Raw genomic sequence first — 13,699 nt, forward strand, 5'->3', positions numbered from 1 at the left:
GAGATATTCTCTTTTTCAGATTCCCCTTTTTATCAGCTCCAATATGGAAAGACTGGCAGGGTGTAGGAGTGGTTACTGCTTCTGTCTAAGGTTTCTGGCATTGGACAGACACTTCTGAATAATGCGACAACGACTGGTAACAGGAGAGACGGTGACTGAAAACAAACCAGTTGTGACAGTCACTTGCGAGCTGCATTTAATTTAATAGAGTTTCAGACTGAATGCCAGTCTGAACAAGAATTATTTGGGCACCTTTTTGGGACTCCATCAGGAATTGTTCCAAGGGACTTCCCTAGAGAAGGTTTCTGTGCGGAGTCTCTCCTATCTCCTCCTGCTTATACCTCACTGGAAGGATAAAGAGTAGCCAACTTTAGGTGTCTCATCTGTGTTTATCTGCTTGGGTAAGGGTTTCTGCTAATCTGTGCTCCTCTGCTTATGTCTTGGCCCATGCTCATCAGTGTTTATCTGCTTGGGTAAAGGTCTCTGCTTGGGTAAAAGTCTCTGATCATCTGTGCTACTCTGCTTAGGTCTTGGCCCATGCTCATCAGTGTTTATCTGCTTGGGTAAGGGCCTCTGCTAATCTGTGCTCCTTTGCTGAGGTCTTGGCCCATGCTCATCACTGCGTATCTGCTTGGGTAAGAGTCTCTGCTTGGGTAAGGGTCTCTGCTAATCTGTGTTCCTCTGCTTAGGTCTTGGCCCATGTTTATAAGTGCATATCTGCTTGGGTAAGGGTCTGTGCTAATCTGTGCTCCTCTGCTTATCAGTGCTTCTGTGTTTTTGTCTTGTAATCTATTCGGTTGAATTTGGGATTTTGCCAGTCTGAGTTCCCCTGCTTCACTTTGTAGCTATGCTCATTTGTTGAGCTCTGTCTGGGTCCGGAGTAATTCTAATCTGTGGTTCTGAGCTTTGATTTAGGGTATGCTAACCTGTGCTTAAGGTATGGTGTCTAGCCATCCATTATCACATCGCAGGGCACTTTGCACGCATGCCCACATAGCGATAGTCGATGCATGTGGAGACATTAAAAGAAATTTGATGAGTAGATTGACAGAACATTTTTGTGATCCCATTCAGCCATGTCTTTCTTTAATTCAGACCTATAGTCTTTTTTTAAAACATATAGCTTAAACCAGTAAAATAATGTAATTAAATAGGGTTACTCTGTCACACTGTATTTAAGCTGCAATCCCTCTACCGCTCCCTGCAGGAAGCCTTGACTAGGTATAGGCCCTCATTACAAACTTGGTGGGAAAACCCGCCGAGTTCGGTGCTGACGGTCAACCAAACACCACCAGTGCGCAGAATCCCCTGCCGCCCACATAAAGAACATTCAGCTGGGCCGGCGGGTGGAAACAGTGAATGCAGGGCCTCAACATTGACACCGGCTCCAAATGGAGCCGGCGGCAAAGTAGCAGTGTGGCGGGTGCAAAAGCACCCGTCGCGCATTTCAATGCCTGTAAACAGGGCAGTGAAATGCGCGACGGGGCTCTGCATTGGGGCCCAAGACCCCCATTCCACCAGCCTTTCCCTGGCAGGGTAAACCACCAGAGAAAGGCTGCCGGAACCTGACATATTATCCGGTGGATAATATGTAATTCTGCCACCGCAAGGCTGCCTGGTGGTGGATGCCTGGTGGTGGTGGAGTTACAAAAGTGGCAGTTCTATCACATTTATTATATGGCGGTCTGGACCGCCAGGTCGGTGGCGGTATCGACCGCCACCGCCGGAATAGCGGCCCAGACCGGCATGATCATAATGAGGGCCATAATCTTTAACCAACTCCCCTGGAACACCACTGAGCCACCATAACTTTTATTTTAGCTGTAATTATTTTCAGATCACTAGACTTATAGTATTCCGCAAAAACATCCAGTTGCCTCTGAAGGCCGACAAGCGTAAGGTCCACCAACACAATATCAGCATGAAAAATTACAGAAATGGCCTTGGATCCTAATTCTGGTGGAAAGGACTGAACCTGGTTAAATCCTACCATAGCATCCACAATATATGTAGAAAAGAAGAGCGGAGGCAAAATGTACCCCTGTCTAAGACCATTGGGAGTGGCGATTTTTCTGGACAGCGTGCCATTGCCCCCTAGTTCAACCCTTGTCAATGAGCGTTTGTTTAGTTGAATTATCAGATTTAATAGGCCAAGTGGGCACTTCCATTTACGCATCTTCTCCCAAGATAATGCCCTATTGACAGTGTCAAACGCTGTTGACAAATCAATTGATGTCACATAGAGAGGTTGATACCTTTTAAAGGCTTATTTTTCAGCCAAAAGATTAAAAAATAGGCAGCCATCCGTTGTTGAGTACTCTTAATGGAAACCCATCTGGACCTTGAGTAAAATGTTTGTGTCGCTTACACAGTCTGCCAAAGACCCCAGCAGGTGTTTCTCATAAATCGTACTAGGGATATCCAACAAGGTAATCATATGGTAACTCAATGGCAAGTCCTGATCCCCCTTTTTATACAGTGGGACTTTAAGACCACCTATCCAGGTTCTTGGTATGGCGAGTAGACTGATTATCAGGAGAATTCTGTTCTAGGTTTTATAGTGGCCATCTTTGTCATTCTGTATCTGGTTATGAAGGCCTTCTCTGATGTATTGTGTCGGGTTCTACAGGTCACTTCTGAAGAGTATTGTATAGTTTTAGAAGCATGTTCTGGACTATTGTGTTAATTTTTGGAGGTCATCTCTTGTATCTTGTGTCCAAGCCTGGAGGGCACCTTTGGAGTACAGTGCACTCTTTAGGAGATTTGTGTCCAGTTTTGTAGATGTGTAAATTCTTGTGTTAAGTTCTAAATGTCTCATCAGTAGCATTTTACCTAGTTACAAAGGTCTCCTCTGGAAGATTGTCCCCTTTCCTCCATTCTGTGGGCCATCTCTGACGTAATTTATCCAGCTCTGGGGGCTCTATTCAGAGGATTATTTTCCAGATTTATAATATAGTTCTGAAGGTCTAATCCAGTGGTTCCCAACATGTGGTCCAGACACCCAGGGACACGTGGGTGTCTGCGAAGCCTCCTCAGGTGTTCTGCAACTGCTTAGAAAATTAAATAATATAAACAGATTAAGTCCACAGCTTTTAGTAATGACTCAATGGGGGGTCCCCAGATTCCAATAGTGATTCAGTGGGGGTCCCCGGGTTCCAGTAATTATAAAGTGGGGGTCCACAGAAGTCAAAAGGTTGGGACTTTATATGTAACCTTGTGATAAGTGTTTGAAGACCATGTTGTGTGATGTGTCCTGGTTGACCTGACATCTTTGGCGTGGTTTTCCCCAACTTTTTGCCTTCAATCGTCTTTTTTTTTTGCTGGCCTTCAGACTCCACACACTCTTCCACTGCTAACCAGTGTGGACGTCCTTGTGCTCTCTCCTTACAACATGGTAGATCTGGACCCTACCCAATTGGCATATTTAATTTACTTACAAGTGCCTAGTAAAGTGGTACTGCCTATTCCCAGGACCTGTAAATTAAATGCTTTTAATGGGCCTGCAGCACCTATTGTGCTCCTCACTTATGTCGCCTTTTTATACATGTCTCGGGCCTGCCACTGCAACCGCCTGTGTGTGCAGTTAAACTGCCATTTCAATTTAACCTCACTTTTTATTACATATGTCACTCATAGGGTAGGCCCTAAACAGCCCATAGGGTGGGGTGCAGTGTACTTACAACGTTGGGCATGTACTTTCAAGGTATACATCTCCTGGTTCTGAAAAAGTTCTAAATTCATTTTTCACTACTGTAAGGACTACTCCTCCAATAGGATAACATTAGGTTACCTTTTTACATTTAATATGTGATAACTTTCAATTGAGATCAGGTAGGAATGTCGAATTTGGTATCTACAGAATTGTAATTTCAAACCCTCTTCAATGATAAACTTGGATTTTAAGTCACAATTCTGAAAATGCCACTTTTAGAAATTTGGCATTTTCTTGTCCCAACATTTGGCACCTGCAGCCTGAATCCTACTTGCAATATTTGATGCATTCATTTATTGATACCTCTTGATACCTCAAAGAGCCTGAAAAAGGAGCTAAGCATCTGGCTGGATTCTCCAGTTTAATCTTGTAATTGATGCAATGTCTTACAAAGTGTGATTAAATATACTTGGCAATTTTCTCTACTCCATGACTTCTCTGATTGCTGGTAATTAGAACTGGGCCTACTTTTTAACTGTGACATGACTGCTCCTCATGCACAAAACTCAAGTCTTATAATACACAATGCAATCTATCAACATTCAAGACAACCAAACATTCAAACTTCGCTTGCATCTCTTTGGTACGAGCTGTACTTAATTTGTGACAGTGGCTGTAGGTGGGCCCTGCAGACACTCTTTTTGTGAGTCAGTCTTCAGTGCAGGTCAAGAGAAAAGTGGTAGAAAGAGGGAAAAAGAAGGAGAAAGTTAAACACAGGAAAACAGTGACAGAGGGAGAAAGCAGGGATGAAAAGAGATTATAAGAATGAGATAAAGGGGCATGGAGTGTAAGATAGTTGAAGAGGCGTGAGATGGAATCAAGACTAGACAGCCTGACCCTCCATCTGCCGTTCATTCTTTTACAAATTAAGCCCTGACAGAGGCCACATCAGCATCCAGCCTCCTCCTTGTACAAATGGTAATCTTCCTGTACCTGGGGCACAAGGCTCCTCTGCAGCCTTTTCAAGTATAATCACATTATCAGCTAACAGGCACAGCCCTGGGCACATTTCAGAGGCTGTAATGAGAGGAGAGAGCTCTGAAAGTGATTCACTGGTGTCAGCTTGGGTGAACGTTCTAACTTTGATGGTAATTTTTCTGTGACTCATTATAAGATAATTCCAGTTTTCGTGGATTTCATTTTTTTAAACACATCCTCGGCAGAGGTATCTCCCGGCACGGAGGCCTGTGAGGCGATCTAAATGTTCGCTCTCTTAGGAAAGGATGGCTTCCTACATCGATTTAAAAACTAATTAAAAAGGAACATGTTGTACACTCGGTAAAACTGACAAGGGGAAAGGGAATTTCCAGAGGATGGAGAGCCTGGGATCTTTTATCCCTCCTTCATTGGGACCTATTTTCCAGACAGATTTCATATTACATTGACTCATGTGTTACAACCTGGCCCTAGGGGCCGTATGTACGAAAGCTTTTTCCCATAGACACAAAATGGGTACAATCCTTTGGTACATCTGGCCCCTAGTGACGTATATTTATTGATGTTGCAGCTCATCCTTGGCTCTAAATTCACACCACCTCCAAGTCATTTCTCTTCCCTTGTAACACCCTTTATAAACAGAGCTGCCTGTTTTTTGGTGTTTATTTTTTTGTCCTTTCCGCCTGTGATTATTCATTATTTTTAAATAATTTTGTCTGTATTAATCCATATTTTTTTCGTTTTTTGTGAAAAAAATTAAGCTGGAACTAGTATTTTTCTACTGGTATTTAACCAATAAATTTACACTCAGATACGAACTCCTGACCAGTTTTAATGACATGACTACCTAGAATGACAAACAAATACACTGGTGTGTAAACATGTGTACATTTGCAGCTGTTTGAGGCAAACTAGGAAACCTTTGCTCTTTTCTGACTCCCTTACATGTCAATCTGCACAGCTATTGTCCAGGCAGTCACGACTGATCTCATTTCAAATCATTCAAAAATCAACTAATTTCTTTTCTTCTCCATATTTAAAGATAAATGCAGACAGGAAAATAGTAGTCTGTCTGTATTTATCTGTAAAAATCAGTGAAACTGGGAGCCTTTTTTTTATAAGTAAGTAAGGCAATTCAAACGATATTCAAATAACAAACAAGCATTTGCAATGCAACGGGTCTCGCATTTTCTCGACTTAGAGCTATTAGCGTTGTAAAGTCCTAACCCGACTTTTCTCGCCAAATAAATTGAAAATGAAAACTAAAACAGTTTCATATAAGAGAGCCTATTTAAAGCACCACAGCGTGAGCGTGAAGCTCGAAGGAGAGACACAAAAGGAAACAGAAATTTGCTCGCAGTCAAACTTATGGGCAGTTATGCAAATCTCCATGTAACAGGGTAGATGACATGCAAAGCGTTCGATTGCTGCCCAGCGAGGTCTCACAGCATAGGAAATAAAAAGAAAAAGTAGTCCAAAAGCCATGTGGAAAACATGGAGCCTCATATGTTTTCAGTATTTTACCAGTGATCTCGAGGAGGGCTAACCACCGGAAAAGACTTTCGCAAATAAAATCAAGAGAATTTTAAAAAGCAAGCCCACGAACCAATGAAACTGATGGGCGTGGTTAAAAGCCGACGAACAAGATACTTACCTTCGGTGATGCTTTTTCTGGTGGATACACAAGTTACCTGTGGATTCCTCACCTTATGAATTCTCCCAATGCGCCAGCATTAGATGGAATTTTTTTATTCTTCCACCTCTCTACGTCGACGAGGACGTCACAATTGCCCGACTCGCACGCGACTTTGTCTGATGTCATCGTGGCAATAAGAGATCCTCTTCGGCATACTGACGTCAGTTTCCACCATTTTTTACATGCCTTTGAGGCGAACAGGTGATTACCGACATCACATACTCAACATAAATACATCGATCAAATATAATACATAATATTTATTCAAATATAAACAGTAAAAACAAATATATATATATATAGATATAGATATACATATACATATTCACCCAAAGAAAACTTGGTATGACCAGACAGGCAATGGGGGGGCAGGTGGGACCGTGAGGAATCCACAGGTAACTAGTGTATCCACCACAAAAAGCTTTACCGAAGGTAAGTAACTTGTTCTTCTGATGGATACAACTACCTGTGGATTCCTCACCTTATGAATAGAGTCCCAAAGCAGTACCAAACTCAGAGGTGGGTGCCTGAGTGGTCACACCAAGAAATCTTGCAGCACCGACCGTGCAAAATGGCCATCCCTCCTAACCTCCGCATCTAAGCAATAATGCTTAGCGAAAGTGTGTAGGGAAGCCCAAGTTGCGGCCTTACAAATGTCAGCCACTGGAACACCCCTAGCCAAGGCTGAACTGGCAGACTTAGCCCTGGTGGAATGGGCCCTGATTCCAACAGGAGGATCCTTCTTTGCCAAAGAATAACATATTTTAATACAAAGAATGACCCACCTGGACAGCGTTCTCTTATGGACAGCCTTGCCTTTCCTCTTCCCCACATAGCCAATGAAGAGTTGATCATCCACTCGAAATTCTCTGGTCCTTTCAATATAAAAACTTAAAGCCCTCCTTGGGTCAAGCCGATGCAGTCTCTCCTCCTCTTTTGATGGATGGGGAGGAGGGTAAAAGGACGAGAGTGTGATGGACTGCCCCATATGAAAGGGAGTAACTACCTTTGGTAGGAAAGCCGCCCTAGTCCTCAGCACCACCTTGTCTGCATGAAAAGATGTGAAAGGGGGTTTAACACTAAGAGCCTGAAGCTCACTCACACGTCTAGCAGACGTGATGGCTGTGAGGAACACTGTCTTCAAAACCAAAAGCCTTAACGGGCAAGAATGCAAAGGTTCAAATGGTGAACCCATCAGAAAAGTGAGAACCAAATTCAAATCCCACTGAGGCATAACAAAGGGAGTGGGAGGAAACCTATTAGTTAGTCCTTTTAAGAACCTTACAACTATAGGGGACTTAAACAAGGAAGGTTGGTCAGGAAGGCACAGAAAGGCCGACAGTGCTGATAAATAGCCCTTGACAGTCGCAACTGCACAACCCTTCTGCGCCAAGGACAATGAAAACAATAAAACATCCGACAAATGGGCTCGTAAAGGATTAATTTGCTTCTCTCCACACCAATCAACACATTTTTCCCATCTGCCGGCATAGATAGTCTTGGTGGAGTGTCTCCTGGCTGATAAAATAACGTCCAACACTTCTGGTGGGAGAGAAAAGGAACTCAGATTGCCCAGTTCAATCTCCAGCCATGACAGTGCAGGCTCTGGAGGTGGGGGTGTAGAACCTGCCTCTGCGACTGCGAGAGGAGGTCTGCCCTATGAGGGAGATGGAGCGGAGGGCATAGTGAAAGCTGGAGAAGATCTGTGTACCACACCCTTCTCAGCCAATCCAGAGCTGTTAAAATGACTTGGGCCGAGTCTTGGCAAATCTTCCTCAGAACCCGAGGAATCAAGGGTATGGAGGGAAACGCGTAAAGCAACTGGCCATTCCAGGACATCTGAAACGTGTCCCCCAACGCTTCTTGTACAGGATACTGGAGGCTGCAGAACGATGGGCAGTGCGTGTTCTCCCGAGTGGCAAACAGGTCTACCTGAGGAAACCCCCACATCTAGAAGATGTAACGGATCAGGTCTGGATGGAGCCGCCACTCGCGATCGGCCAAGAAACGCCGACTGAGACTGTCTGCACGCACTTTCAGAACTCCGGCCAGATGGTTTGCTACTAAGCAAATCCGATGTTCCTGAGCCCAGGACCAGAGCCGCAGAGCCTCTCTGCCGAGAAGGTACAACCCTACTCCTCCCTGCTTGTTTATATACCACATCATGGAGGTGTTGTCCGTCAGGACGTGGATCGACTGACCGCAAAGGGAAGGGAGGAAGGCCTTAAGAGCCATACGTGTCACCCGCAATTCCAACAGATTGATATGAAACATTTGTTCCACTGGAGACCAACGACCTTTGATCTCCAGGTCACCCAGTTGTGCTCCCCACCCAAGAGTGGAGCCATCCGTTATAACCGTGGCCACTGTAGGCGGTAGTGAAAACGGCCTTCTTTGGGAAAGGTTGCCGTCCACAGCCCAGCATTGCAGGTCTGCTGCAGTGTCTCTGGAGATCGTTATCAACTCCTCAAGATCCCCTTTGTGCTGAAACTACTGCCTGTGGAGGCACCACTGAAGAGCCCTCATATGCCAGCGTACATGAGTGACCAACAGAATGCAAGAAGCGAACAGACCGAGCAGACGAAGGACCTTGAGGACTGGAACAACCGCTCCATTTCAAAACATTGGAATCAACGCCTGAATGTCCTGAATCCGCTCAGGCATTGAAAGGCCTGATCCATCGTTGTGTCCAGTACTGCCCCTATGAACAGGAGGCACTGAGAGGGCTCCAGGTGAGATTTGGGCATGTTTATCGAAAAGCCCAGATCAAACAACAACTGGGTTGTCATACGCAGGTGATGCAACACGAGCTCTGGAGACTTGGCTCTGATCAACCAATTGTCCAGGTAAGGGAATACCGCTATTACCTTCCTCTTGAGACTTGCTGCAACCACCACCATCACCTTCGTGAAGACTCGAGGTGCGGACGTAAGACCAAACGGAAAGACCGCAAACTGGTAGTGTTGCGACCCCACCACAAAGCAGAGATACTTCCTGTGTGACTTGAGAATAGGGATCTGAAAGTAAGCATCCTGCAAGTCGACCAACACCATCCAGTCCTCTTTGTTCAATGCTTGAAGCACCTGCGCTAGAGTCAGCATTTTGAATTTCTCCTGTTTGAGGAACCAATTCAAAACCTTCAGGACCAGGATAGGCCTCAAACGACCATCCTTCTTGGGGATCAGGAAATATCTTGAATAACAACCCTGACCCCTTTCCTGTTCTGGAACCAACTCCACTGCACCTTTTGATAAAAGGACTAGAACTTCCTGCTGTAACAACAGGAGATGATCTTCTGTGCAAAAGGATGGGCGGCGAAGGTTGGGAGGGGGAAACTCCAGAAAAGGAAGGGTACAACCTTTCCCCACAATACTGAGGACCCAGGAGTCCGATGTGATTAACTCTCACCCGCGGAGAAAATGAAATAACCTTCCCCCTACAGGAGAAACATGAGACGTAATGGGTGGAGAACTAAGGCTGCTTTCTTTGCGGCATCCCCCCCCCCCCCCCGGAGGAAGAGGCAGGGTGCTGCTGGGTGGCCCCTCTTGTTCTAACTCTACCCCAGCCTCTACAGGATCTATAGGGCAGACTTGAGGGTTGTTGTCCTGCTGGTTGAGGTCTCCCACGAAAGGAAGCTCCTCGCCCGAACACCCTAAATCTAAATCTCCTAAAGGATCTCAGTGGGGTGGCAGTGCAAGCCTGCAGGCCCAAGGACTTGGCAGTAGCCCTACTCTCTTCAAAGCGCTCTAATGCAGAGTCAGCTTTAGCCCCAAACAATTTGTCCCCATCAAAGGGCAGGTCCAAGAGGGCCATCTGGACATCCGTCGAGAACCCATAAGCCCTCAATCACGCATGTCTTCTGGTGACAATGGAAGTGCCCATCGCTCTGGCCACAGATTCTGTAGTGTCCAGACCCGACTGAATAACTTGCGTAGCAGCAGCCTGAGCATCCAACAGGAGTCCCAGCATCACCAAAGGCAGATCCGGCAGCGCAGCCTTGGCCGCGTCCATCAGAGCATGTACGTATCTACCCAAAACACAAATCACATTGGCAGATTTGAGGGCCATGCTACATGAAGAAAAGGTCTTTTTGGCAGACTGCTCCATCCTCTTGGATTCCCTGTCTGAAGGAGTGCCAGGGAAGAAACCAGGAGCCGAATGAGATGAGATGAGCATGAAGCTTGTACCGCCAAACTCTCTGGAGTCGGAAGTTTCGACAGGAAACCCGGGTCACCCGGAGCCACTCTATACCTCCTTGCAACCGATCTCCTAACAGCAGACGAAGTCACAGGCTTCTTCCTGACTTCCAGAATAGGCTCCCTAAGAGCATCATTAAAAGGCATAAGTGGCTCCGCAGCAGCTGAAGCAGGATGGAGGACCTCAGTTAAGATATTAGTCTTGACCTCTGCAGATGGTAATGGGAGGTCCAGAAAATCTGCTGCCTTCCTTACCACAGAATGAAAAGAGGCTGCCTCCTCTGCAAGTTCCCCAGGAGAGGCTAGATCCCACTCAGGGGAAGTATCCAGTCTACTTGCCGAGTCCAAACCCTGATAGTCCCCCAGGGGCTCAGCAATTTCTCCTTCCTCCATGAGTTGCCTCTGATACTCTTGCTCCTCTAAAAGCCTGAGAGCCTTCCTCCTGGACCTCAACCTGGCCTCTATGCTCGGCATCAACATGGAATTCACTGACGTCGAATCGTCTTAGCTGACGTGGACCAGGAGATATACCCCACTCTACGGATCCATCCGACGTCGGAACCAAATCCATCGGCGCCAAGGGCACACAGGCACACTTCACCGGCGTCGTATTAGTATGGGGTGACGTCATCAGCACCATTGGTCTCGCAGGTAATGTCACCGGCATCAAAGGTCTTCCGGGCGACACCAACGGTATCGGCGCCGGTGCTGGACCAACACCCTCTGCAGGGCAAAAGGGCATAAACGGCGCCGGTCTATATGGAGCTGGAGCAGCTACTGAAAAGGCCAAAGGACCTGTGGGACCAGCCGGTGCACCACCAGGGGCCATAGAAATGAAGATGTTGAACATGGCATTTGAAAATGCCACTGGGTCCACACCCAGAGCTGGGAAGGCTGGATACCCGTTCCTCCTGTGGCACCGGCGCTGGATCCGGAATGTCCGATCGCGCTCCAGACGAAAAGCGAGGACTCTCCTGAGGCTCAACCACCTCAAAGACTGAAGGCGCGGGAGAAGCTTGAGGACTCCGAGGTGATGGAGTCGCCGTTGGACTAACCTCCTACTTCTCACAACGCCGACTTGAAGGAGACCTCGATCGGGACCGACCTCTATCCGAACGACACCGGGAATCATGCCGACGCCGTTTCTTGTGCGACCTCGAGGATCTTCCAGAAGAAGACCTGCGATGACTCCTATGCTTCTCCTTCTTCTTCGCCTTGGCCAAAAAGAATTTGGCCTCCCGCTCCTGGAGCACCTTCAGGTTCATTCTCTGGCATGAACCACACTCCTCCACATAGTGCTCAGAACTCAAGCACCACAGGCATTCTGCGGGTCCGTCACCCACATGCTCCCCCGCACTCCCGACAAGGCTTGAATCTGGATTTCCGAGGAGGAGACACTGTAACCTACAATTAACACCTTTGGTAACAGTAACTCCCAAGAGCTAGGAAAAAACTGTTATGCTTCAAAGGCACAGAAAAAAGGGAACTGATGTCAGTACGCGACGAGGACCTCTTATTGCCACAATGATGTCAGACGGAGTCGCGTGTTAGCCGGGCAATTTTGACGTGCTCATCGAAGTAGAGAGCTGGGAAGAAAATAAAATTCCGTCGAATACTGGCGCATTGGGAGAATTCCTAAGGTGAGGAACCCACAGGTAGTTGTAGCCATCAGAAAAAGAGATTACAACAGGCTATTGCACTACATTTGGGGATTCAGTGAATTAATCCCCCACTTCATTACCAAACAGGGAGAAAGATATATTTCTGCAAGTAATCTGAGATCCACAAGTTTTAAGTTACTCGCCGCTCTGAAATTTCGGAAGAGTAAATTTGAATGCGACAGTTTTTCAGCTCAAGCATCTTCTATCAGAAGGTAAATCAAGAATCCAACACCAGACTTTAAAAAACAAAGACACTACAGCAACGTGCGATTCAATTAGGCTTACTAACATTAGCAAGCCCCTTGCTCCACTGCAATGTGCCTCAATGTTTTATGCTTTAGTGCCAAGAAACCTTTGGGTGATTGTGCGCTCTATAAAAATAAATAACACAATGGTACAGATTTATGAAACAGTCACCCAATGCAATGCAGCGGTCAAAAATGTGGCACTCTTCTCCCCTCTCCCTAGAGCAGGTGCAGAATTTTGCTGCTGTGCACCACACACACACACACCTTTGCACCATAGTGCAAGGTTGTGTGCGTGAGTCAGGTACAGGTTTTGTACTGGAAGGCTTTCTTTCCAGTACAAATTACTATCCCTAGACAAGTTTTAAGACTGTCCCTACTTTCTATGTGTGCTGCACAGTGCACATGCAAAGTCGGAAAAGGAATGAGAAACAAAAACAATTTTCCTTTTAACGCCTGGCTTCAAAAGGCGCCATATTTTGATGCAAAACCATGGCCCAGATTCTCAAAAGTGTCTCGCAACGCAGCGCAGCAGCCAAAAATGCTGCAGTGCCTTGGGTGACAGGGAGAGAGCAGGAGAGTGCCACACTCTCAGAGCTACAGCTCTCTCCTCCCCTCTCCCAGGCGCCGGTGCTGATTTCAGCTGCTGTGAGCCAGGCACACACATTAGTGCCATAGTGCTGGGGTGTGTGCCTGAGTCTACCATAGATTTTGTACAGGGAGAGTCCCTCTTCCTCTGCAAAATACTATAGCTCGAAAAGTGAAAAACAAATTCCTCCTGTGTATGTGTGCTGTACAGTGCAGCACACATGCAAAGTTGGAACAGAAAAAATTCTCCTTTTAATGTCTGCTTTCAGCTGCATTAAGTTTTGGTTCTAAACCCTGCCTACGAATGTTAGTAGGTAGGGTTTAGCATCAAAAAGCATGGGAGGTTGCATGGGAACACCCATGTACCACCCATGTAACGTCCCTTGACTGAAAGTAATGTAAACCAGCGTTTTGCGCTGCTTTGCATTACTTTTGGGTATTTTCCAGCACAATACAATTTTTGCACTGGAAAGTGAATCAGGAAAAAACATTTTGTGCTGGTTAGCATCACTTTTATGGCTCTAACCCAGCGCAAAATGTTTCAGAATCCTCCCCTCCCACCATCTCACGTTTTTGGTAGATAGGGTTTTGCAGCAAAAACCATGGACAGTTGCATGAGAACGCCCATGTATCACCCATGGAACGCTCCCGTGGCACTAGGTAAT

This window comes from Pleurodeles waltl, chromosome 11, assembly GCF_031143425.1.
Source record: "Pleurodeles waltl isolate 20211129_DDA chromosome 11, aPleWal1.hap1.20221129, whole genome shotgun sequence".
Lineage (NCBI taxonomy): Eukaryota > Metazoa > Chordata > Amphibia > Caudata > Salamandridae > Pleurodeles > Pleurodeles waltl.